This window comes from Hemitrygon akajei, chromosome 11 (genome assembly GCF_048418815.1).
Source record: "Hemitrygon akajei chromosome 11, sHemAka1.3, whole genome shotgun sequence".
NCBI lineage: Eukaryota > Metazoa > Chordata > Chondrichthyes > Myliobatiformes > Dasyatidae > Hemitrygon > Hemitrygon akajei.
Genome location: NC_133134.1, coordinates 43,311,134 through 43,337,271, shown reverse-complemented (window position 1 = coordinate 43,337,271; position 26,138 = coordinate 43,311,134). Strand labels below are relative to the sequence as shown.

The 26,138-nt window shown below is 41.6% G+C and overlaps 1 protein-coding gene across 1 annotated transcript in view; it reads right to left on the bottom strand.

The window, feature by feature from the left end:
• Positions 1–11,510, bottom strand: part of tex2l (testis expressed 2, like) — a 99,507-nt gene extending 87,997 nt beyond the window's left edge. The window contains exon 1 of the mRNA XM_073060725.1: positions 11,081–11,510. The gene's annotated coding sequence lies outside the window, so the exon portion shown is untranslated. The remainder of the gene's footprint in view (positions 1–11,080) is intronic.
• Between the last annotated feature and the right edge of the window lie 14,628 nt (positions 11,511–26,138).

The following is a 26,138-nucleotide window of genomic DNA, read 5'->3' as shown; positions in this document are numbered from 1 at the left end:
TGGTAGAGCAGTGCCAAAGACAGGGGGAGAGGGCACAATGCGAGCCTATAGTGGAGGGGTGCAGATGTTTTGCTGGACGCTTGCTGTGCAAAACCTGCTCCCTTCTTGGAATTACGGGGGCTGAAAATAAAAGAGCCACCAGAACCATCACAGAAAGAGGCGTGAGCCACGGACCAAGGCTGGTAGGCCTGATCAGTTCTGGCTGGGTCGCCTGGGCGAGAGTGTCTGATGTTGAAAGACACAAACCCCCTGATGACCCCAGATTACTTCTCTGATGATGAGCACACTTTCTTCAGTTTAAATGTTAAAGGTAGTCATGATTATTATATGCTTTGTTAATGATGATGATAAAGGCATCCATCTGTCTCAAAGGACAATGGACAGTGGCCCTGGAGTGACCTCTCCTGGACACAAGCCTGGTGGAAGGCATGGAGATCCTGGGATGCCCAGTCATCAAGATCCTCCTCTCGGCCTCTCCAGAGTAGTCCAAAAGAAAGCAAAGTTTCTAGACTTTACAAATATTGTCTAATCAAGTACAAAACAGAATGTCAACATCCTTTAAAAATCCCATGCATGTTGTGAAAATTATGATCATCGAGGTAGGTCTACATCCAATAAATATGCACAAAATAAACCGTCCTTCCAGGTGAGTCTTTCACCTGCAGATCTGCTGGGGTCATCTATTATTTCCAGTGCTCCTGATGCAGCCTTTTCTACATTGGTGAGACCCGTCATAAACTGGGAGACCGCTTCACCGAGCACTTTGTTCCATCTGCCAAAAGTGGAACTTCCCGGTAGCCCAGCATTTTAATTCCCATTTCTATTCCTGTTCTGACATGTTGATCCAAGGATTCCTTGTGCTACAATGAGGCCACTCTCAGGGTGGAGGAGCAACACCTTATATTCTGTCTGGGTAGCCTCCTGGTGGCATGAATATCGATTTCTCCTTCTAGAAACATAGAAACATAGAAAAACTACAGCACAATACAAGCCTTTTGGCCCACAATGCTGTGCCGAACATGTCCTTCCCTTAGAAATTACCTAGGGTTACCCATAGCCCACTACTTTTCTAAGCTCCATGTACCTGTCCAGGAGTCTCCTAACAGACCCTACTGTATCCGCCTCCACCACCGTCGCCGGCAGCCCATTCACGCACTCACCACTCGCTGCATGAAAAACCTACCCCTGACATCTCCTTTGTACCAACTTCCAAGCAGATTAAAACTGTGTCCTCTCATGATAGCCATTTCAGCCCTAGGAAAAAGCCTCTGACTATCCACACGATCAATGCCTCTCATCATCTTTCTTATATTATCTTATCTTATTCTGGTAAAAAAAATTCTCTCCCCCTCCCCTCTTCTTCTATTCCTCACTCCAGCCTCTTACTTCTCACCTGTCTATCACCTCTCCCTGGTGCCCCTCCTCTTTCCCTTTCTCCAATGGTCCACTCTCCTCTCCTATCAGACTCCTTCATCTCCAGCCCTTTACCTTTCTCCAGCTTCACCTATCACCTTCTAGCTATCCTGCTTCCCCTCCCACCACCTGAGTATGGGTCTGTGGTGCAGGAGGGAAAGAGGGAGAAGGGAGCAGTAGTGATAGGGGACTCGATAGTGAGGGGAACAGACAGGATATTCTGTGGACAAAAACAGGACACCCCGATGGTATGTTGCCTCCCAGGTGTCAGGGTCAGGGATGTCTCTGATCATGTCCACAACATTTTGGAGAGGGTAGGGAAGCAGCCAGATGTCTTGGTACATTTTGGTACTAATGACATAGGAGGTCAAAGCAAAGAGGTCCTGAAAAGAGAATTTAGAGAGCTAGGTAGAAAGCTGAGAAGCAGGACCTCCCAGGTGGTAACTTCTGGATTGCTGCCTGTGCCATGCACCAGTGAGGGTAGAACAGGATGATTTGGTAGATAAATGCGTGGCTGAGAAGCTGGTGCAGGGGGCAGGACTTCAGATTCTTTGATCTTCTGGTAGAGGTATGACCTGTTCAAAAGTGACGGGTTGCACCTGAACCCAAAGGGGACCAATATTCTCGTGGGCAGGTTTGTACATCTGTTGGGGAGGGTTTTAAACTAATTTGGCAGGGGAGTGAGAGCCAGACTCAGGATAGGATGGGTGGTAGAAAAGTAATGATAGCATGAAGTCAGGTTGTCAGGAAGGGCAGGCAGGTGATGGGATGTAATTGTAGCCAACAGGCTGAGTATCAAATCATTAGGGATGCTGAGCCAGAAAGGATAACAAATTCGGTACTCAAGGTGTTGTATCTAAATGAAAGTACTATAAGAAATAAGGTGGAGGATTTTGTTGCAATTTTATAGATTGCCAGGTATGATGTTGTGGCCATCACTGAATCGTGGCTGAAGGATGGTTGTAGTTGGGAGCTGAATGCCCAAGGTTATATGTTATGTCAAAGGGATAGGAAGGTAGGCAGAGGAGGTGGTGTGGCTCTACTGGTAAAGAATGGCATCAAATCAGTAGAAAGATGTGACATAGGATCGGAAGATATTGAATCCTTGTGGGTTGCGTTAAGAAACTGCAAGGGTAAAAGGATGTTGATGAAAGTTATATACAGGCCTCCCAACAGTGGCTGGGAGATGGGCCACAGATTATAACAGGAAATGAAAAGGCGAGTCAAAAGGACAATGTTATGGTAGTCATAGGAGATTTTAACCTGAAGGTCGATTGGGAAAATTAGGTTGATAATGGATCTCAAGAGAGTGAGTTTGTTGAATGCCTAAGAGATGGCTTTTTAGAGCAGTTTGTCATTGAGCTACTAGGGGATTAATTATACTGGATTGGGTGTTATGTAATGAACCAGAGGCAATTAGGGAGATTAAGGTAAAAGAACCCATAGGAACCAGGGATCACAATATGATTGAGTTCAACTTGAAATTTGACAGGGAGAATGTAAAGTCTGATGTAGCAGTATTTCAGTGGAGTAAAGGAAATTACAGTGGTATGAGAGAGGAGTTGACCAAAGTAAATTGGAAGGAGCTGCTGGCAGGGATGTCAGCAGAGCAGAAATGGCGTGTGTTTCTGGGAAAAATGAGGAAGGTGCAGGACATGTGTATTCCAAAAATGAAGAAACACTTAAATGGTAAAATAGTACAACCGTGGCTGACAAGGGAAGGTCTCGGCCCGAAACGTTGACTGCTCGTTTCAACGGATGCTGCGTGATCTGCTGAGTTCATCCAGCTTGTTTGTACATGTTGATTTGACCACAGCATCTGCAGTGTACTTTGTGTTTATTAAGGGAAGTCAAAGCTATTGTAAAAGCAAACGAAAGGGAATACAACAAAGCAAAATTAGTGGAAAGATAGAGGATTGGGAAGTTTAAAAAAAACCAAAGAGCAACTAAAAATCATTAGAAGGAAAAAGGTGAAATATGAAAGCAAGCTAGGAAATAACATCAAAGTGGAAAGTAAAAGTTTTTTCAAGAATGTTAAAAATAAAAGAGAATGAGAGTGGATATAGGGCCACTAGAAAATGAAGCGGGAGAAATTATCACGGGGACAAGGAGATGGCTGATGAACTAAATGAGTATTTTGCATCAGTCTTCACTGTGCAAGACACTAGCCTGATGTTGTACTGTGTAAAGGAAGATAAGTGGGTGCAGTTACTATTACAAGAGGGATGGTGCTCGAAAAGCTGAAAGACCTAAAGGTACATAAGTCACCTGGACCCGATGAACTGTATTCTAGGGTTACGAAAGAGATAGTGTTAGAGATTGTGCTGGTACTAGAGATGATGTTTCAAAAATTGTTGGACTCTGGCATGGTGCCAGAGGACTGGAGAATTGCAAAAGTCACTCCACTCTTTAAGAAAGGAGGAAGGCAGCAGAAAAGAAATTATAGACCAGTTAGCCTGACCTCAGTGGTTGGGAAGATGTTGGAGTCAATTGTTAAGGATGAGGTTATGGAGTACTAGGTGACACAGGGCAAGATAGTACAAAGTCAGCATAGTTTCCTTCAGGGAAAATCCTGCCCGACGAGTCTGTTGGAATTCTTTGAGGAGAATACAAGTAGGATAGATAAAGGGGATGCAGCGGACGTTGTATATTTGAACTTTCAGAAGGCCTTTGACAAGGTGCCACACATAAGGCTGCTTACTATGTTAAGAGCCCATGGTATTATGGGAAAGTTACTAACATAGTTAGAGCATTGGCTGGTTGGTAGGAGGCAGCGAGTGGGAATAAAAGGATCCTTTTCTGGTTGGCTGCCAGTGACTATTGGTGTTCCGCAGGGTTTGGTGTTGGGATCACTGTTTTTTATGCTGTATATAAATGATTTAGATGATGGAATTGATGGCTTTGTTTGCCAGGTTTGCAGACAATACAAAGATTGGTGGAGGGGCAGGTAGTGTTGAGGAAACAGGTAGGATGCAGAAGGATTTAGACAGATTAGAAGAATGGGCAAGAAAGTGGCAAATGAAGTATAATGTTGGAAAATGCATGGTTATGCACTTTGGTAGTAGAAATAAATGTGCAGACTATTTTCTAATTGGGGAGAAAATCCAAAAATCTGAGATGCAAAGGGACTTGGGAGTCCTTGTGCAGAACGCCCTAAAGGTTAACTTGCAGGTCGAGTCAGTGGTGAAGAAGGCAAATGCTATGTTAGCATTCATTTCAAGAGGTCTAGAATACAAGAGCAAGGATGTGATGCTGAGGCTTTATAAGGCACTGGTGAGGCCTCATCTTGAGTATTGTAAACAGCTTTGGGCCCTTCAACTTAGAAAAAATGTGCTGCCATTGGAGAGGGTCCAGAGGAGGTTCACAAGGATGATTCCAGGAATGAAAGGGTTATCATACAAGAAACGTTTGATGGCTCTACGTCTGTACTCGCTGGAATTCAGAAGGATGGGGGGATGGTGGTGTGGTCTCATTGAAACCTTTTGAATGTTGAAAGGCCTAGACAGAGTAGATGTGGAAAGGATGTTTCCTGTTGTGGAAGAGTCTAGGACAAGAGGGCACAGACTCAGGATAGAGGGGTGTCCTTTCAAAACAGAGATGCAGAGAAATTTGTGGAATTTGTTGCCACATGCGATTGTGGAGGCCAGGTCATTGGGTGTATTTAAGGCAGTGATTGATAGGTTCTTGATTGGACATGGCATCAAAGGTTATGGGGAGAATGCTGGGAACAGGGGTTGAGAAGGAGATAGAAAACAGATCAGACATGATTGAATGGCGGAGCAGACTTGCTGGGCCAGATGTCTAATTCTGCTCCTATGTCTTATACATAGTCTAACTAGTATACAACTAGGTCTAATGGTCTTTTTATTCTGGCGTCTTCCCTTCCAGTCCTGAAGAAGGGTCTCGGCCCAAAATGTTGACTGTTTGTTGCAATGGATGCTGCCTGACCTGCAGAGTTCCTCCATCATTTTGTGTCTGTTGCTTTGGATTTCCAGCATCTGCAAAGTTTCTTGTGGTTATAAAATAAATTTGGTGTTCAGAGTGTGTCATGTATCATCCACCCTTTCTCAAAGACCCACTTCTAGTTTTGTACCTGACTAAAATTATGTATGGTAAGAAGCTAATATGTTTTGCAGATGCAAGAGCAATTTCAATATCTTACAGCTTAAGTACAGCTACTACAAAACCAGTTAACCATGGCATGTTCTTTTCTTTGCAGTCAGATTTAGGTCAAATGACAGACAGAAGATAGGTAATTATAATGCCAATTTAATTTTGCAAGGCAATACATATAAAGATCATATGCTTTCAATCACATCTTCAAATTTGACATGGAATCATGGTTATGCTTTCAAAATTAACAGCATTGAAATAAATCTATCAGTCACTAATCTTTAAATGACTATCCTAGATTTGAGTATTTTTTTTGCTGACCGTAATGAATGCATCAACATATGTTTTCAGGAATTCACTTCAATGGTGTAAGCAGCTGGAAGTGATGCGCTTCTGAACAGGATGGTGATGAGAAAATTATACTTTAGGGTGTGTCAGAAAATGGTATGCTGTCGTCTCATTTAAATTGGAATTTTTATTCCCTTGTCCAGGCTGTCATTGTCTCCAGTCAAATCAAACGGTTACTAACTAGCTTACTGATTCAAGATTATAATACAAATAGTCATGTTTTGGTTTTAACTTTTAGAGTTTTGCCCTTTGCAATGCAGAAGAGTACAATGAATCTTTTGACCAATTTTTAAAAATGAACATCTGCACTTGCGATTGAACTAAATTTAAATAAAATGGTGTAACCTGTAGCTAATGAAAGGTGTTGCTAAATTACACAAACAGTTCATCATATAATGTTAAAATAATCGATGCAATAAGAAGATATATTTGCTTAATTTGAAGCTTTATCCATGCCAATCGAAGGTTTTACTCTTGAAACTATGGCAGTCTGGGTGAGGCTATGGTGAACCCACTGACTTGGTAATCAACAACATGTGTATGCTTAAAGCTTCTTATCCATTCCAGTGAGCATAATGAGATGAATTCAGTAGCTGAGCTGAAATAATCATTTCGGCCATTGGGAACTTCACCTGTCCCCGAGACCTCACACGTTTTAAGCATTGCCCAGTCAGTCTCCAGGTCAATCTTAGTATCCCAGACCTAGACCAGCAACATGTCTCTGCTGCTGGAGGGGTGGTGGTGTTGAATGGAGGTGTTGCAACAAACCCTGTCACTTAGTGTGTAAAAAGATTTGGTGGAGAGGGGGTGAGTGTGGGTAATTGGGAATGTAATGACTGGCACATTCTGTTCAGGAGACGGAATGGCATTTGGTTTTGACATGGGATCAGGGAAGAACAGCACGAGTCATGGGATAATATCATGGGATGAATTCAGTGTGGAAGAAGAGAGGTGCAAAAATCTAGGTAAGCAATTTACCTCCAGCAGATTTCCCGAACCAACACTAAACTGAGAGGACACAGCATGAGGAATGGCATCACTCCTTGCTCCTGTGCATCAGATTAGGGATGCAAAAGAGAACCGTGCCAAGACCTGCCCAGTCAGATCTCCAATGTATTACAAATTAACCCAGGAGTAGTTGAAAAGCAATAGATGGGAAAAGAGCTCTCTCCCATCTCCAGGCCCCATGATTAATTGTCCTATCATTAATTATAGTAGCCCTACATGAAGAGATAGAGAACATGCCTAGCACTCTCACAGTTGATGAAATACTTTTTTGAAGTGAGTCATGACTGGAATGTAAATAAATGCCATTTTGCACTGATGAACTCACATTGATTTGAGTGTATTATTTGACTATCTTATTCATTATAAATTACTATAATTGCACATGGCACATTTAGATGAGATGGCACATTAAGATTTTTACTCCTCATGTATGTGAAGGATGTAAGAAATAAAGTCAATTCAATCAAACCGTCAAATGGTTAAAAACACACAGTAATCTGTCTCAGTGATTGGCTGACGGATAAATAAAGAGCTGAATATCCAAGATGAATGCTGCTGTTTTTCATTGACTTCCTTCATGGGAATGACTTGAGAAGATCTTAGTTTAATATCATTTCCTAAGAACAGCTCCCTGATCAGTGCGACGTTTCCTCATCGGGTAGAATCAGCGTCAATTTTGTGAAGTGATTTTCTTTTCCTGGATGCCTTATTATCCTGAGCTTAAAGTAGGTTAGATATTAGCAGCGGATCCAGAACACATTGCTGGCTCAGACCTAGTAAAGAGGCAGCCTTCCACTGTCATTTCCAGGCTTCAGTGATGTGGAGCCTGGTAGTGGGGGATAAGCTTCCACTATCTATTAAATGCTCCCAATTTCATGCATCTCAAATAGCCTTTGACAACCAAGTCCAGCCTCTTGACCTTCACTGGTTTAGCTACTAAGCCTGGTGGAACTGTTTCTACTAATAGAAGGGGCAAAAGGAGGGTTAATGGCTCCTTAAAGGTCGCGTCGGGCAGAGGGGCTCATCAGCTGTGGTTGGCAGCTCTTCTAGGAGAAGAAAAGCTCTGATCTCAAACCTTTGCTGCCCTGTGGCTATACCCACTCATGGGAAAGGCTTGGGAATAAATCGGGAGCTGGAGTCCCTAAGGAAGTCCAACAGATTGGCAATTCCTGTGACACCACTGGTGCCAGACTGCATTGATCTCTGCTGTTCCTTTGGATTCATCAGCTCTGCGGAGAGGGGGAGCCTGCTGCGTGGGTAACAGCTTGCTCTCCATGTCATACTGTCCTGTCTTGTGTACCGGCTTGCATATCACATAGAACAGCTAGAACTCTTAAGCAGCGAAAACCATCTGAGAAAATAGCTGGGACTCCCTTCACTAATTTGGGGCACTACGCTATTGGGCTAAGAGACAAAATGGGCTGAACATTTTCTAACTAGTATCAGTTGCATGCACTTGTGTGGCTACTGTGCTTAGAGTGAACAAATTTTATATAGCATCATTTGTGTGTGTTTGTGTTCAAAAAGAAGAGATTTTTGTCATTGATAGTCAGCAAGAAATAAGCATTAAGACAATTCAGAACTGTTTTGCTCACTGTGATTTCAAGCATTCAGGATTGGAGACGTCAGAAGTAGTCGTGAGTGAAAATGAAATGATTTTATTACTTCAACAAATTAAGAACTTCGACAAATTTGAAGATATCGACAATTATCTTGAATATTAAAATGAAAATGAAGATTTGGAGGATGCAATTGGCAAAAGCATTGTATGAAAGCAGTCCATTTTCTGTACTAGGTGTCTGCATTGATTTTGCTCATTTACAGTCAATCGAGAGAATACAGCAGCACACTGGATGAATTCTTCTGTCAATAACTATTAGGAACTAATACATAGTTTTATAATACTGTAGTAGTATTGGTAGTGTTCTAATACATTTTGTATTCCATTTAAATATGTAATCTGTTTTTCAGTTTGTCTTTTTTACACATTTTTAACTATTGCCATGATACTTCGGCTAATTGGGGGAGCTGCTTAATTGGGCCAAAATGCACTGGTCCTGATGTGTTCCAATGAACTGGAATCCACTGTATATGTTTTCTTTTTCTACTTGAACAGCTTGCCTTCTTTTGCACATCGATTGTTAGTTGGTCTTTGTGTGTAGTTTTTCATTGATTCTATTTTTTTTTGTTCTATTGTGAATATCTGCAAGAAAGTGAATCTCAGGGTTGTATATGGTGACATATGTGTACTTTGATAATAAATCTACTTTGAACTTTGAAGAAACTGAGAGCAGATGAATTTCTTTAGATATGCCTCTGCATGCAGCTACTGAAGTACGATCTGGCCACCTCTCCCTGCAGAGCCGGGTCTGTGGGTACTGTCACGATGGCACAGAGCACATTGTCTGGTACCTTCCAATTGGTCTCCTCTTCACAGCATGTAATACAATGGGAATCAAACTCAAACGAACAGTATTACTACTGAGGGCATCAAAATTTTAAAAAAAAGGTTCATGAAACATGTTGGGATAAAATCAGTTTGGAAAATGGGCCAGTTGCAGAATAATTTGTGGACAGCTATTAGATGATGACTGCCGTGACTGAATGAATGTTGAGAGAAAGGTCCACCAGTGGTGAAAACTAGAATTCTGAACATGGTTTGAGAATAAGGATTGCACATTTTAGATGGAGATGCAAAAACATTTCATGTTTCAGAGGGTTGTGATTCTTTGGAACTACCTAACCCCAGAGGTCTGGATGCTAGGTTACTAAATATATTCAAAGATGTGATACGTTCATAGACTTTGAGGAAATCAGGAGTATTTAGAACCAGGCAGGAAAGAGGAGCTGAGACCCAAGTTAGTGCAGCCATGATGTCCCGAAGAAGGGTCTCAGGCTGAAACGCCAGTGATGCTGCCTGACCTGCTGAGTTCCGCCAGCATTTTGTGTGTGTGGCCATGATCTACTGACTAGTGGTGGAGGCTTGAGGGGCTGCATAGCCTACTTCTTCCATCCTTATGACACTCTCTTGCAAGCTTTCTGCTTCAGAACAAACACAATTGCCTCTTCCCATTCCCTGAAAAGTTAAATAATGAATATAAGTTGGTAACACTTGATAACGTATTATTGGCAAAAGGATGGACTCTGATTTTGCATTTTCTGGATTATTGATTATCAAGATTATTGATTATTGATTATCAAGTTTGCCAGAAAAACTTGAGAGGGTAATGTCCAATGTGAACAATACACAATGAACAGAAGCACATAAAATAGTTCCATAAATATGAAAATCGGAATAAACAAATCCACAAGCCAGTTGTCAGAAAAAGAAATGTATCTGGATTTTAAATATATCATCATCTTAATCTAACTAACTAATCATATAACTACATCAGAAGATGTACTGTCGAGTATATTTCTAGCTATTTTGTACTCAAATAGATTACAAATTCCAGTTTAACTATGAGGTTTTTCATCAACAGGATTGTGAATTAATCCTCCCTTAAATGACAATGCGATCTTTTCTTCATTAAAATAATTTGAACAAGTAGTCAGTCGATGGAGTTCTATTGTGAATCCTTCTTGATTTATGTATGAAAATTCCAATAATAATTCTGCACCTAAATTAGTTGGATTATATTTAAAATCCTTTCATTTTATGCTATACAATGCTTTCAATATAAGGTTCTCTACATTTATTCAGTATTAAAAACTCATACAAAATAACTTTCATGCAATTCTGTATCTATTTCATAAGCTGAAGTGTTTTATCACCTTCAGGGTTAAAGTTTTCTGCCATTGAAAGATAAAATATCTTGGAAATGGAGGATTTAAATCACAACATTAATCGAGAAATGCAAAATAATTGACTGAAGAGAAAGAACATGAAGGCTTCTAAAAAAAATGTGTACATGACAGCCAAGGTCATCAGATCTTAGAATGTGGAAATATTGCCCTCTGGTTTTCAATGCAGTGAGTAACACAACCGAATTGAACTAGAGATTTTAAACCATCATTTTTCACATGTTAATCCAAGATCCTATTATTCAGTCATCGTGTCAAACTGTTGGCTTTGTTGCCATGCCACTCACACAAATTTAATTAATATCCCTATGTTAACTCTTGACTATATTATGTTGGCCACCCTGTTAAAATATCAAACCTAAACAGAGAAGCCAGATTTAAAATAGGAGCTTACCAGTTTCTTAAAAGAACTGCATCACTGGGATCCGTTTCATTAGATGTATGAAAAATCTCTCAGAATGGTAGTGTTCCTGCTTTATTGTGTGACTTTAACCATTTTTTCCCATGTAAATTCTCTGCAATGGAATCAGTTTTGGTATTTTATTCCTTCATGAAGACAGATTCATATCACTGACGGTTGGTGGAATTTTTCTTGTCTCCTTTGTATTTTTCCTTAAGCCTTCTGAACTGTGAAGCAGCACAACACCTGCAGACTGGACCTAACTTGTATCACAAAAGAAATGCCTCTGATGATGTCTTCTCTGCTTTGTAGGTCTGTCAGAAGCAGCTGAAGCTGGAGTCGATGCACATGTAATTATCCTCTGATCGAGCCTTGCTTAGCCAGCGTGTATTCTGTATCTAAGCTGCTTTCCAGATTTGAAGGGTTCACGTTGTTAAGCCTGCCTCCTACAGCAAGTCCTGCCTCTGTGCTGCCTGGGGAGGATACCACCCAGCTTCTCCTGTATGCCAAACGATGCTGCTGTAAATAAAATGCAAACTTTTCAGAATGAAATAAAGTGAGGAAAATAACCAGAATGAAATTCATTTTGAAAATATTCTTTAATATCTATACTAGCTTCAAAACCAATCCTATGAGTGGTGTATACCAAGTCTGTGGCTGATGTAAACTGTTTAGTGCACAACTCATCCAAAGCCAGCCAAACAAGCATAGTCAGTTAGCTGCAAAGGCAATTTATTTGCTCTTATACCAGGAAGAAACAAATACTGGCTGCTCAATGAAATTATTATAATTTTACTTTGTTTTTGAGATATTTCATTCTGAACTAATGAAGGACAGGGTCCAAAAAGATATTCATTCCAGGAGATCTCTGCCACCCATCCAACCAGATCCAACATTGTGGGCCGAAGGGCCTGTAATGTGCTGTACTATTCTATGTTCTATGTTCTATCAAATGATGAAGTCACTCTGGACCAGGAAGCAACACCAAGTAGATACAAACAAATTCTATTTGTTTTATGCTACTGATTGTGGAATTCAGGAAGGGTAAGATGAAGGAACACATACCAATCCTCACAGAGAATTGAAGTGGAGAGAGTGAGCAGTTTGAAGTTCCCAACCTAACTTGTTCCCAACATATTGATACAGCTATAAGGAGGGCAAGACAGTGACTATACTTCATTAGGAATTTGAAGAGAGTTGGTATGTCAACAAATACACTCAAAAATTTCTATAGATGTACCATGGAGAGCATCTGACAAGTTGCATCACTGTCTGGTATGGTGGGGTTGGAGCGGGGGGGGGGGGGGGGTGGGGGTGGGGGAGGGGAAGAGCAACTGCACAGGACCGAAAGAAGCTGCAGAGTGTTGTAAAGTTAGTCAGCTCCATCTTGGGTACTAGCCTACAAAGTACCTGGGACATCTTCAAGGAGTGGTGTCTCAGAAAGGCAGTGTCCATTATTAAGGACCTCCAGCACACAGGACATGCCTTTTTCTCATTGTTACCATCAGGTAGGAGGTACAGAAACCTGAAGGCACACACTCAGTGATCCAGGAACAGCTTCATCCCCTCTGCCATCTGATTCCTGAAGGGACATTGAACCCGTGAACATTACCTCACTTTTAAAATATATATTATTTCTGTTTATTTTGCACGATCTTTAATCTATTCAATACGTATATACTGTAATTGATTTATCTACCTATTTATCTATTTATTTATTTGTATGTTTTTCCTTCTATATTATGTATTGCATTGAACTACTGCTGCTAAGTTAAAAAAGTTCATGACACATGCCGATGATAATAAACCTGATTCCGATTTTGATTTTGATGAGACTAAATATTAATGAAGGAATTACCTACTAATTGAGGGCATTTGATTGTAGTTGGGAATTTGCCCCCCTTTTAACACGCATATGGTTTACCTCACGGGGTGGTTGATGAATTGTAATATGAGTGTATTCTGGATCATCTGACATGTTGTGGATGTGTGTGGGCCTTCTTCTTGAAGGAGTGTGGGGGTATGGCTGTGAAATGTCTGTATTTGTATTTGTGAAGTGTTGTATTTGTAATACCTTAGCTGCCATAGTATGTTCGGGGAGGGCGGGTGAGGGGAGTTTTAGACAATAGACAATAGGTGCAGGTGTAGGCCATTTGGCCCTTCAAGCCAGCACCGCCATTCAATTTGACCATGGCTGATCATCCATAATCAGTACCCTGTTCCTGCCTTCTCCCCATATCCCTTGACTCCACTATCTTTAAGAGCTCTATCTAATTCTTTTTTGAAAGTATCCAGAGAATTGGCCTCCACTGCCTTCTGAGGCAGAGCATTCCACAGATCCACAACACTCTGAGTGAAAAAGTTTTTCCTCAACTCTGTTCTAAACGGCCTACTCCTTATTCTTAAACTGTGGCCTCTAGTTCTGGACTCACCCATCAGCGGGAACATGCTTCCTGCCTCCAGTGTGTCCAATCCCTTAATAATCTTATATGTTTCAATCAGATCCCCTCTCATCCTTCTAAATTCCAGTGTATGCAAGCCCAGTCTCTCCAATCTTTCAACATATGACAGTCCCGCCATCCCGGGAATTAACCTTGTGAACCTACGCTGCAATCCCTCAAAAGCAAGAATGTCCTTCCTCAAATTTGGAGACCAAAACTGAACACAATATTCCAGGTGTGGTCTCACCAGGGCCCTGTACAACTGCAGAAGGACCCCTTTGCTCCTATACTCAATTCCCCTTGTTATGAAGGCCAGCAAGACATTAGCTTTCTTCACTGCCTGCTGTACCTGCATGCTTACTTTCAGTTACTGATGAACAAGGACACCCAGATCCCATTGTACTTCCCCTTTTCCTAACTTGACACCATTCATATAGTAACCTGCCTTCCTGTTCTTGCCACCAAAGTGGATAATCTCACATTTATGCACATTAAACTGCAACTGCATTTGTTTAGGGGTAAGATATAAAAGCAAAATGGAGGAAAATGTAATGTATTATGTATTCTGTATTATGTCATTCCTTCAATAAAAATTATTTAAAATAAATATTAACAAAGTCTGATTGTGATGTATTCTTTTCCACCACGCTCTAGATGCTGGAAATGATTATCACGTCAGGTGATTATTGGGACAACTTTGCAAGTTCTAATCAGGAAGAACAGAAAGGGATATCATTGAGTCAGTTTGGTCAGTTAGAGAAGGAATAATGTTCACCCTGTTCCTCGCTGTAATCAGCTCTTCTGAGTATCAAACATAATATAGTTTACCTGACTTATTTCAGAGGCTGGCGGTATGAAACAAGGTAAGAAAAGTTTACGGTTGAAATGCTGCAGTTCTTTGCAATACATCTTATTCCATTTTGTTTTATACACAAAGAATGCTGCTTGATTCTCATTTTAACCATAAGCTAAAAGATGTTATCCTGCAACGATCAGTTCTGAAGATAATGGGTAGCTATCAACCGAGAGCTAATGCTCGGCTGTTTTAGAGTGCCAGTCAGCAAATTGCAGAACATTGGAGAAGTGCTGACAAGCAGTTTAAACCATTGATTGGTCCAAGTGGTAAAGTTCAAAATTGTCAAAGCCAGCAAACTATTGTTAGAAAAATAAATTAAAATTTGTGCAATGAGAACAATGCTGCTGAAACATCAGAATTACATTGAGGGAGTAAATACAACCAGGGATATGTTAGCTGTAAGGTATATGTCATTTGTCAGAAAGTGGACTGGAACATGGCAGAAGTGTCTCTGCAATTTTCTAGTATGCTGTGGCAACAAGCAAGGTACCTATATGCCCGAATCCACTATAACAATTTATCCCAAAATGCCTATTCTACTACTTGTTTGCAAAATTAGAATGAAACAGCACGGAACTTATTACAAATCATGCAGCACCTCAAATTAAGTTCAATTTCAAATTTAATTGTCATTCAACCATTTATGAATATCACCAAACAAAACAGTGTTCGTCTGGGGCCAAGGTGCAAAACACAGCACCAACAGCACACTGTACACTGCACATATAGTTATGGTAGCAGAAAACACACAGTCACAAAACAAGAAAAAGATATTGCCCAAGTCCCTGATTGGAAACGCCTGTATATTGATGGTGTATGTGTTGTGGTCCTAGTCCAGCTTGTCTTCCATCGATCAAACACTGAAGAACGGCACTGATGGGAGGGGCCAGCTCCCACCCCAGTAAGGATTCCAGCATGCCCGCAGAGGCCTCTGCTCCCTTTCACACCATCTTGGTGTCTCCTCCCCGGGCATCTGAAACAGGTGACATTCATGGTATGAAGGCCTGTTCCATATGACAACCGAGGCAATGCAGCTGCCTTTTGCCACTGGTCTCACCAATGAACAGTGAACCCGACTTGCAGTAGTCCACATTACCAATGTCCAACAGGGTCTTGCGATCACAATAATAATGTCCAAGACAACCATCCTGCACTGGACTGTGCACTGCCTTCTGCACAACAACAGTACACAACAAGTCTAGGCGACAACATGGAGTGCAACAAATCCAGCTCCAATGCATTATATCTCACTAATTTGCAGCACATTGCAGACCTTTGACGCCTATTATGAAGAGAGCATGATAACTGACATTCATAAACATGGTAATTTTATCCTGGAGAATAAAGATGATTAAATTGAGGCTTTTATTTTATAACTGATTAGCCGGACAAATCAGTTCAGTTATTGAATAAACTGCTACTGGTATCCTACAACCATTGAGCAATGTGTTGTTCAGTTTCCAGATTGGTATTAAATCAAGGTAACAAAAATAACTTGCTGTATTTGAAACATCTGCTATTGACCACCTGTACTTAAAGCACTGTTAGAAAATGGTGAGCAGCAGGTTAAAATGCCAAAGTAGTGTAGTACAAATGGGAAACAGCTAAAAATTCATTAACACGGATTGGATTGGCAAATAAATCACTTTCACAGGGCTCTCCTCCTTTCACGATATTGTGTAGGAAATAACATACACATACATAATGAGTTGATCTCCGGAGACATGTCTCACAGTGAGTTTTACATTTGAGAGGCTTTGACCTAGAAACCAAGTTAATACCTATCAATTAATATCAGTGAGAAAAAGACAAATAACTTCGTCATTATGCCATAGCTATTTATGTGACATCATTGGACAAAAATTGGATGCATTTTCTACAAATTAACAGTAACTTCATGGTAAAGTTGTTATATTTGCCATTCTATGTCTTCTTGAAATATATACAAAAAGTTCAGAATCAGAATTAGGCTTATTATCACTGGCATGTGACATGAAATTTGTTAACTTAGCAGCAGCAGCTCAATGCAATACATAATCTAGAAGAAAAAAAACACACAATAAAATAATAATAATAAGTAAATCAATTACAGTATATATACAGAATAGATTAAAATCATGCACAAAAACAGAAGTACTATATATTAAAAACAAGTGAGGTAGTGTTCAAGGGTTCAATGTCCATTTAGGTGTCAGATGGCAGAGGGAAGAAGCTGTTCCTGAATCGCTGAGAGTGTGTCTTTAGGTTTCTGTACCTCCTACCTGATGGTAACAGTGAGAAAAGGGCATGCCCTGGGTGCTGGAGGTCCTTAATAATGGATGCTGCCTTTCTGAGACACTGCTCCTTGAAGATGTCTTGTGTATATAGAGAGTAGAGCAGTGGGCTAAGCACACACCCCTGAAGTGCCCCAGTATTGATCGTCAGCGAGGAGGATATGTTATCACCAATCCGCACAGACTGTGCCTTCCAGTTAGGAAGTTGAGGATCCAAATGCAAGGGGAGGTACAGAAGCCCTGGTTCTGTAACTTCTCAATCAGGATTGTGGGAATGATGGTATTAAATGCTGAGCTATAGTCAATGAACAGCATCCTGACGTAGTTGTTTGTGTTGTCCAGGTGGTCTAAAGCCATGTGAAGAGCTATTGAGATTGCATCTGCAATTGAGCTATTGTGACGATAGGCAAATTGCAATGGGTCTAGATCCTTGCTGAGGCAGGAGTTCAGTCTAGTTATGTCCAACCTCTCAAAGAATTTTCATCACTGTAGATGTGAGTGCTACTGGGCAATAGTCATTAAGGCAGCTCACACTATTCTTAGGCACTGTTGCCTTTTTGAAGCAAGTGGGAACTTCCGCCCATAGCAGTGAAAGGTTGAAAATGCCCGAATATTCCTGCCAGTGGTTGGCATAGGTTTTCAAAGCCATCGGGACCTTCTGCCTTGCTAGGGTTCACTCTCTTTGAAGATAGCCTAACATAAGCCTCGGAGACAGAGCTCACAGGGTCATCAGGTGCAGCAGGGGTCTTCACAGCTGTAGTTGTATTCTCCCTTTTAAAGCGGGCATAAAAGGCATTGAGTTCATCTGGTAGTGAAGCATCACTGCCATTTACACTATTGGGTTTTTCTTGTTAGGAAGTAATGTCTTGCAAACCCTGCCAGAGTTCTCGTGCATCTGATGTCCCCTCCAGTCTCATTCAAAATTGTCCCTTCACCTTTGAAATAGCCCTCTGCAAATCATACCTGGTTTTTTGGCACAGGCCTGGATTGCCAGACTTGAATGCCACAGATCTAGCCTTCAGCAAATGACGTACCTCCTGGTTCATCCATGGATTTTGGTTTGGGATTGTACTGTAAGTCATTGTAGGCACACACTCATCCACACATGTTTTAATGAAGTCGGTAACAACTGCAGCATACTTAGCAAGGTTCGACGATGAATCCCTGAATACAGTCCAGTCCACCGATTCAAAGCAGTCCTGTAAGTGCTCCTGTGCTTCCCTTGTCCATACCTTCTTGGTCCTCACTACTTGTGGTGAACTACATATACCTGTCTGGACACATCCCCCCGCTGACTTCTCCTGTGGCTCCTCCCACAGACCCCTGTATAAAGGCGATTGGAGGCACTGCTCCTCCCTCAGTCTCCAGGATGTTGTGTGGGGATCTCTTGCTGCTGACTGCTCTCTTCCAGCGAATAAAAACCTATATCTCGCCTCACGTCTCCGAGAGTTATTGATGGTGCCTCACTACTGGTGCTGCAGTCTTCAGTCTGTGCCTATACTTAGGGAGTAGATGTATAACCAAGTTACCAATTGTTTTGGTAAGTACTGATTGTTTCCAGATTGAATGTTTTATAAATCTGGTACTAAAATCTTAGTTTTCCTTTTTACTTTTGAATGCATTAAAATGGATAGCTGTTGCTTCAGCTTTCTAAAAGCTAAAAGTGTGCTGGAAATTTGAAATAATTCACTTGTGATTCTTCCAATTTAGGGTACAGTATTTTGTACTCACATTGTGGTCTTCTACATTTTGTTTAACCGCTTTACAGAGTACCTATCCCTCTTTCATTCTGACTTTATTGTCTTTGTCTTCTTCCACTGTTCCAACAAAGGCCAATGTAAGTTGTAGGAAAATCAGTCCATCTTGTGTGGGCATGTCACAGCCCTCAGGATTGAATTGAAGGTTAAACTCATTGGGGTCATGTTTGCTATAGTCCCTCTACATTTATCAAAGATATTAAAAACATGAACAAATAATAGCTTGGAAAATCTGTCAGTCTGGCACCACCAAAGTCTCCGGGAGCTGATTATTGGAGTTTTCCTGTTATGCACTCAGGTCTCTCACATGGGGAGATAATGAACACACAGATCAGAACACTCAGACAAATTTAACCCATATTGTGAAGATGAATCTAAAAGAGAATAAATTGTGTGCTTGAGGCATCTGTGTTTCAAAATCACTTGATGGGTTGCAGAGTCTTTCCATTCTGTACTTTTTGAAATGAACATGTCCAAATAAAGAGGATTCTACAACCACTAAGTGCTTTTCATTTTATCAGCCTGCACTGAATTCAAACAAACTGTGTTCCATGATATGAAAAACAGTGGGCTAATGTATAGTGCAACATAGATCCTCTTAGCTCCTTTGAAACCCTCTGCAATGATCTGGTTTTGTGGAAATCCCTCTGCCGCTAGTTATTGAACAGAACACTCAGATAATTAAGTCTATGACTAAATGTCCATACAAACTGTTTAACAAGACACAAATAATATATTTTGCAACACAGTGACATATTTGTTCATGTGTGTGTATTTCCAGTCCATTTTCCTTGCAATATTTGATCAATTTTCTCAAATATATTGCAAGGATGCACTCAGTCAACATTGTTTATGATTTCTTACAAGTTCAAGATTTCTTCAAGGATACAGATTCTACTTCTCAAGTTAAAAAAATTCCATAATAACTATTTAATTTAAATTACGTGCACATTAAATGGAATTATGGTATTATCTTCTTCCACCTGAGGATTTTTTGCTCAGTTTAGATATGACTTCTCCTCTGCGATGTACAAATTACTTTTCAGAATGGGTAAAGATAGTATTGGACTGAAGGGAAAGGCAAATAATGTTGTCAATGAAATAAAAACTAAAATGCCCATGGAGTAGGAAATACTAAAATTCATCAAAAAAGGACCAAGACATTGATAAGGAAAAGGAAATGTGAATACAAATGTAAGCTAGCAGAACAGATAAAATGAATTGTAAGTACTTCTGCAGTTAGGTTTAAAGGAGAAAATAAGGCTAAAGTGAAGGTGTGCCCTTACTTATTAAGACAGGAGAAATTGTGTTGGGGGAATAAAGGAAATGACTGAGAAATTAAGTACTTTGTACCTATCCTTGGAGAAGAAACAGAAAACCTGCCAGAAATAAACAAAGAGCTTTCTAAGACCATTCAACAGAATACTGTAGTTAGTTCAGTTCAGTAATAAGACATCAACCAGAAACCTTCGGTCTGTTCTCTTTACACAGAAGCTGTCTCAGCTCTTGTGTATGCCAGTATTTCTATTACTATTTGTAGGATATCAAAATGTTCAGATGCTGTTAAAAATGGGATGTCAACTTGGATTCCCAGGAGGATGCTGTCAGAATTCAGGGGATACTGAAATGGATATTGAAATGAACGGGCGAGAAGACGACAGGTGCAATGCAATGTGGAAAGATGTGACATCTTTCACTTTAGCAGGAAAAATTAGAGCATTTTTAAAATTCAACAATCAAGATTGTTTAATGTAATTCAATGGCTTGTCATATGAAGAGCATTTGATGGCTCTGGGCTAGTATTCACTGGAATCTGGAAGAATGAGGAGTGACCTCATTGAAACCTATCGAATGGTGAAAGGTCTTGATAGAGTGAATGTGGAGAGGATGTTTCCTATGCTGGGAGAGTCTAAGACCACAGGACACAGACTCAGAATAGAGGGGCATCCTTTTAGAAAGGAGATGAGGAGGAATTTCTTTAGTGAGAGAGAGGTGAATCTGTGCAATTCTTTGCCACAGGCAGTTGTGGAGGTCAAGTCTTTATGTATATTTAAGGCAGAGGTTGATAGATTCTTGATTGGTCAGGGCATGAAAGGATAAGAAGAGAAGGCAGGAGATTGCGGTTGAGAGGAAAATTGGATCAGCCATGATGAAATGGCAGAGCAAACTTGATGGGCCAAATGCCCTAACTCTGCTCCTATATCTTATGGTCTGATGGTCTTTACCAGCACACAAGTGTAAAGGAGAACAAAGTAATTGTTACTCCAGGTTTGATGCAGCACAGAAAAATACACAATAAGGCAAAGAGCACAATAATAAAAAGTGTAATAAATATAAATACATAAAATAGCTTATATACAGAGATTGAGTCTATGTCCATAAAGTGATGCTAGGCACAGGGGCGTCTGTGCATAAGGTGACTCTGACAGGAAATGATAATGTAATGGTGGTTGGGGGTGTGTAGAGTGTGTTAGTGGGTGGAGGTGTTGATCAGTTTTATTGCTTGGGGAAAGTAACTGTTTTTGAATCTGGTGGTTCTGTCGTGGACGCTATGAAGCTTCCTCCTTGATGGGTGTGGGACAAGCAGTCCATAAACAGGATGGGTGGGATCCTTCATGCTATTGCTGGACTTTTTCTGTCACCTTTCTGTATGTATGCCTTTGATGGTGGGTAGGCTGATGCCAGTGATGCGTTGGGTGGCTTTGACTACCCGTGGTAGAGCCTTCCTGTCTGCTGCAGTGCCGTTTCTGTGATATAGGATGTTTCAATGCTCTCTACAGCACATTGCAGAAGGACATGAGTATTGATGTGCATAGTCCAGCTCTGTTCAGCCTCCTCAGAAAGCAGAGGCGTTGGTGAGCTTTGTCAACTGTGTAAAATATGTTCTGGTGCCAAAAGAGGTTGTGTGAAATGTACACACCCAGGAGTTTGAAACTGTTTACACCATATATGTCAAACTCAAGGCCCGCGGGCCAAATCCGGCCCACGGTGGAATTACCTTTGGCCCGCGAGATAATATCTAATTACTATTAAAGCTGGCCCCAGTAATCGAAGTGCCTATGGCGTATGATATGGCTAATGCTGAGTTTATTCAGGTACCAGGTTTTCAGGGTTTTTAGTGTTTATTCGGCAGTCTTGCTTGGCAGTCTTCTTCATAAAAAACGGAATTTGTAAAGTGAAACACTTTGTAGTTATAGCAGAGACTGAGACACATGAGAGCAGGCTGAAAAAATGGAGGCAACGAAAGCTGCGTTCGCACGCTTCCGACTGATCTGGCCCTCATGAAGCTGCATTTTGCTCAATCCGGCCCGTGACCTAAAATGAGTTTGACACCCCTGGTTTACACCAATTGCTGTGCCACCAATGTGGTGTGAGGGGTGTGAGTGGTACAAGTTCTCCTGAAAACGATAACCATCTCCTTTGTCTTGTTGACACTGAGGAAGAGGTTATTTGTCTGACACCAGGCCTTAGGCTCTTCCACCTCCACCGTGTAGGTCTCTCATTGTTGGTGATGAGGCCCACACTGCCGTGCCAACAACGAATTTCACAATGTGAACATTCAGGTGTTTGGCTGTGCAATCATGTGTGAGCAGTGTGTACAGCAGTGGGCTCAACATACAGCCCAGGAAGGCACCCATGTTGAGGATGATGGAGGGGGAGGACCAGCTATCTGATTAGAAAGCTGGTTCGGAAGGCCAATGCTCAATTGCACGGTGGTGTATTTAGACTGAGGAATAGGAATTTGTTCAACAAGCTTGGTGAGACAACAGTGTTGAATGCCGAACTGAAGCAGCATTCTGACGTAAGTGTCTTTGTTTTCTTGTCCTTGTGTCAGGCTCTGGTGCATGTTGGATGTTACGGCATCTGTCATAGGGTAGTTCTGTTGGTAAGCATCTTGGTGAGTGTTGAGTGCGGCAGGAATGGAGTTTTCAATCTGTGCCAATACCAGCCATTCAAAGCACTTCATAATAATTGGTACAAACAAGCTGGATGAACTCAGCAGGTCGGGCAGCATCCGTTGAAATGAGCAGTCACATCCAGCTTGTTTGTACGTGTTTATTTGACCACCACATCTGCAGTGTACTTTGTGTTCATAATAATTGGTGTCAGCTCCACTAAGCCATTTATTTCAGAATATGTAGAGTTTTTGAGATGATGGTGGTTAATTTGAATCAAGTGGGGACAGCAGCCTGGATTGGTGAAGTGTTGAAAATGTCTGTGGAGATATCAGTGAGCCACTGTGCACCCGAGCACTCAGCCTCAGATGTTGTCTGGCCCGGCTACCTCACTGGGATTGGTACTTTGCAAGGTCCTTCTCAAGTCTGCTGCTGTTACAGACATTGGCTGCTCCCCTGGGGGATGCGGCGGGGGGGAGGGGGGAGGTTGTAGCCTTCGTGGGGGCTGTTGTGTTGTATGACTCAAAGAATGCATCAAAGTTGCTTAGCGCATCAGGCAGGGAGTCATCACTAGTGCAGTTGATGCTGAATTTCCTTACATAGTCAGTAACTGACTACTGATTACTGAGGGCCTGTGCGACTGAGCTGGGAGAACCCCTACAGCGCATCTTCAACCTGGAGCCTGGAGCAGAGAAGAGTACCCAGACAGTGGAAAACATCCTGTATTGTCCCGGTACCGAAGAAACCACAACCAAAGGAGTTGAATGACTTCAGACCTGTTGCCTTGACGTCGCACGTGATGAAGACCATGGCGCGGCTGATAATACAGAATCTGAGGCCACAAACCAGGCACGCCCGGGATCCTCTTCAGTTTGCGTATAAGGAGAAGGTGGGAGTGGAGGATGCTATCACGTATTTGCTGCACAAATCCCTCTCTCACCTGGATGGGGTCAGTGGTGCTGTGAGGATTACATTCCTGGACTTCTCTAGTGCCTTTAACACCATCCAGCCCAGGATCTTAAGGCACAAACTAACGGAGATGGGAGTAGACTCTCACATGGTGGATTGGTAGTGGACTACTTGACAGATAGACCTCAGTATGTGCGGTTGGGAGACTGTAGGTCTGACACGGTGGTCAGCAGCACAGGAGCGCCGCAGGGGACAGTGCTCTCTCCGGTCCTGTTCACCCTGTACACATCAGACTTCCAATATAACTCGGAGTCCTGCCATGTGCAGAAGTTCGCTGATGACACGGCCATAGTGGGGTGTGTCAGGAATAGACAGGAGGAAGAGTATAGGAAACTGATACAGGACTTTGTGATATGGTGCAACTCAAACTACCTGCGTCTCAATATCACCAAGACCAAGGAGATGGTGGTGGACTTTAGGAGATCTAGGCCTCATATGGAGCCAGTGATCATTAATGGAGAATGTGTGGAGCAGGTTAAGACCTACAAGTATCTGGGAGTGCAGTTAGACGAGAAGCTAGACTGGACTGCCAACACAGATGCCTTGTGCAGGAAGGCACAGAGTCGACTGTACTTCCTTAGAAGGTTGGCGTCATTCAATGTTTGTAGTGAGATGCTGAAGATGTTCTATAGGTCAGTTGTGGAGAGTGCCCTCTTCTTTGTGGTGGCGTGTTGGGGAGGCAGCATTAAGAAGAGGGACGCCTCACGTCTTAATAAGCTGGTAAGGAAGGCGGGCTCTGTCGTGGGCAAAGAACTGGAGAGTATAACATCGGTAGCAGAGCGAAGGGCGCTGAGTAGGCTACGGTCAATCATGGAAAACCCTGAACATCCTCTGCATAGCACTATCCAGAGACAGAGAAGCAGTTTCAGCGACAGGTTGCTATCGATGCAATGCTCCTCAGACAGGATGAAGAGATCAATACTCCCCAATGCCATTCGGCTTTACAATTCAACCGCCAGGATTAAGATATGTTAAAGTGCCGGGGTTAGGACTGAGCTTAAGTTACCATTCAATGTATTTAAGAACTTTTTAAAAGCTATTTATTAATACTTTTTGAGAGGGTGACTTTAGATGCATATCATATTTTTACTGAGTTAAGTATTGTATGTAATTAGTTTTGCTACAATAAGTGTATGGGACATTGGAAAAAATGTTGAATTTCCCCATGGGGATGAATAAAGTATCTATCTATCTATCTATCTATCTAACGCCCTTGATGCCTGGCTACATGCAGAGGGGATTGTTATCAGACAGGTGTTCCTGAATTTTTTGTGCAGAGGCAGTCTTTGCCCTCTTGATACCTAAGCTGGGGTTTCTTCTGGCTACTCAGAGAGCTGTTCTGTCTCCAGCTTGAAGGCAGCATCCTGGGCTTTCAGCAGGGAGTGCCTCTCCGTGTTCAGCCAGGGTTTCTGCTTGGGCTGTGAGGTGACCATTTTGGAGCTACCAACATGGTTTACACACTTACAGATGTGGCCGGTAACAGATGAGGCATATTCCTCGAGGTCTGTGACTTGTCCATTTATGGCGGCCTCCTTGAACATCTGCAGTTAGTCTGCTCAAAACAGTCCTGAAGCATCTATAACTATATGCTTCAGTAGGCCATCCAGTGATGATCCTCTTGATTGGTTTCCATTTTCAGCAGTGGTTGGTATGCTGGGATTAGGGTTATAGAGATCTGATCATAGAGGCCAAGATGTGGCATGAGATGGCTTTGTAAGTATCATGTCTGTTTGTATAAACATGGTCCAGTCTATTTGACCCCTTGTGGCCATAGTGATGTGTTGGTGGAATCTGGGTAAAATGTCCTGCAGGTTAACATGATTGAACTCTCTTGCAATTTTGAAGACACCATCTGGATGCTTGTTTGTAGAGAGCAGATGGTACTGTAAAATGCTCCCTGTTCGTCCTCGGTGTTCGCACTCAGGGAGTAGACAGCAGTGATGGACACGAAAGTAAACTCCATGAGCAGGTAATGTGGCCAGCATTTGATTGTAAGATGCTCAATTGCCCTAGATGGCTAACTATAAATAGTGAGAGACTGAAAAATTTAGTGGCCTTCATGTACACTGGAAGTTAATGTGCGTGTACGGCAAGCAGTGAGGAAAGGAAATGTACATTGGCCATTATTGTGAGAGGATTTGAGTAGAAAAATAAATACAGGCGTCTTACTGCAATTATACCCAACCCTGATGAGACCAAATGTGTATAGGTCTGGTCTATTACCAAGAAAGCAATGTATTTACAATACAGCAAATGCAATGCAAGGCAAGTTTATCAGACTAATTGATTTCCAAGATAGGTCAGGGATATGCTTGTAGTAGGAGGAAAGAGTATGCAGTTTGATCTATATTAAATTTATCAGAAGAATGTGCAGGGATCTCTTCATTATGGGGCTTGACAGGTTTTTGTAAGCATAATGATTTCCCTGGCTGAGGCGTACTGAACCAGAATTCAGTCACAAAATAAGAGGTCATTTATTCAGAACTAAGATGAAAGAATTGTCTTCACTCCGTGGATGCATCTGTTACATTCCAAGCGGGGCTGAGGAGATTCAGTCATTGGGTGCGTTCATGATAGAGGTCATAGTACAGAAATTATTAAGTTCAAAGTAAATTTATTATCAAAGTACATATATGTCACCATACACAACCCGGAGACTCATTTTCTTGTTGGCATTCATAAATACAAGAAACACAATAGCATCAATGAAAGACTGCACCCAACAAGATGGACAATCAACCATCTTGGTTGCAAAAGACAACAATCTGTGCAAATACAGAAAGAAATACAACCGATGGATGAATATGAAACATATAAGTATCTGGGATATCAACAAGCAAAGGAAATAAATCATAGCTTG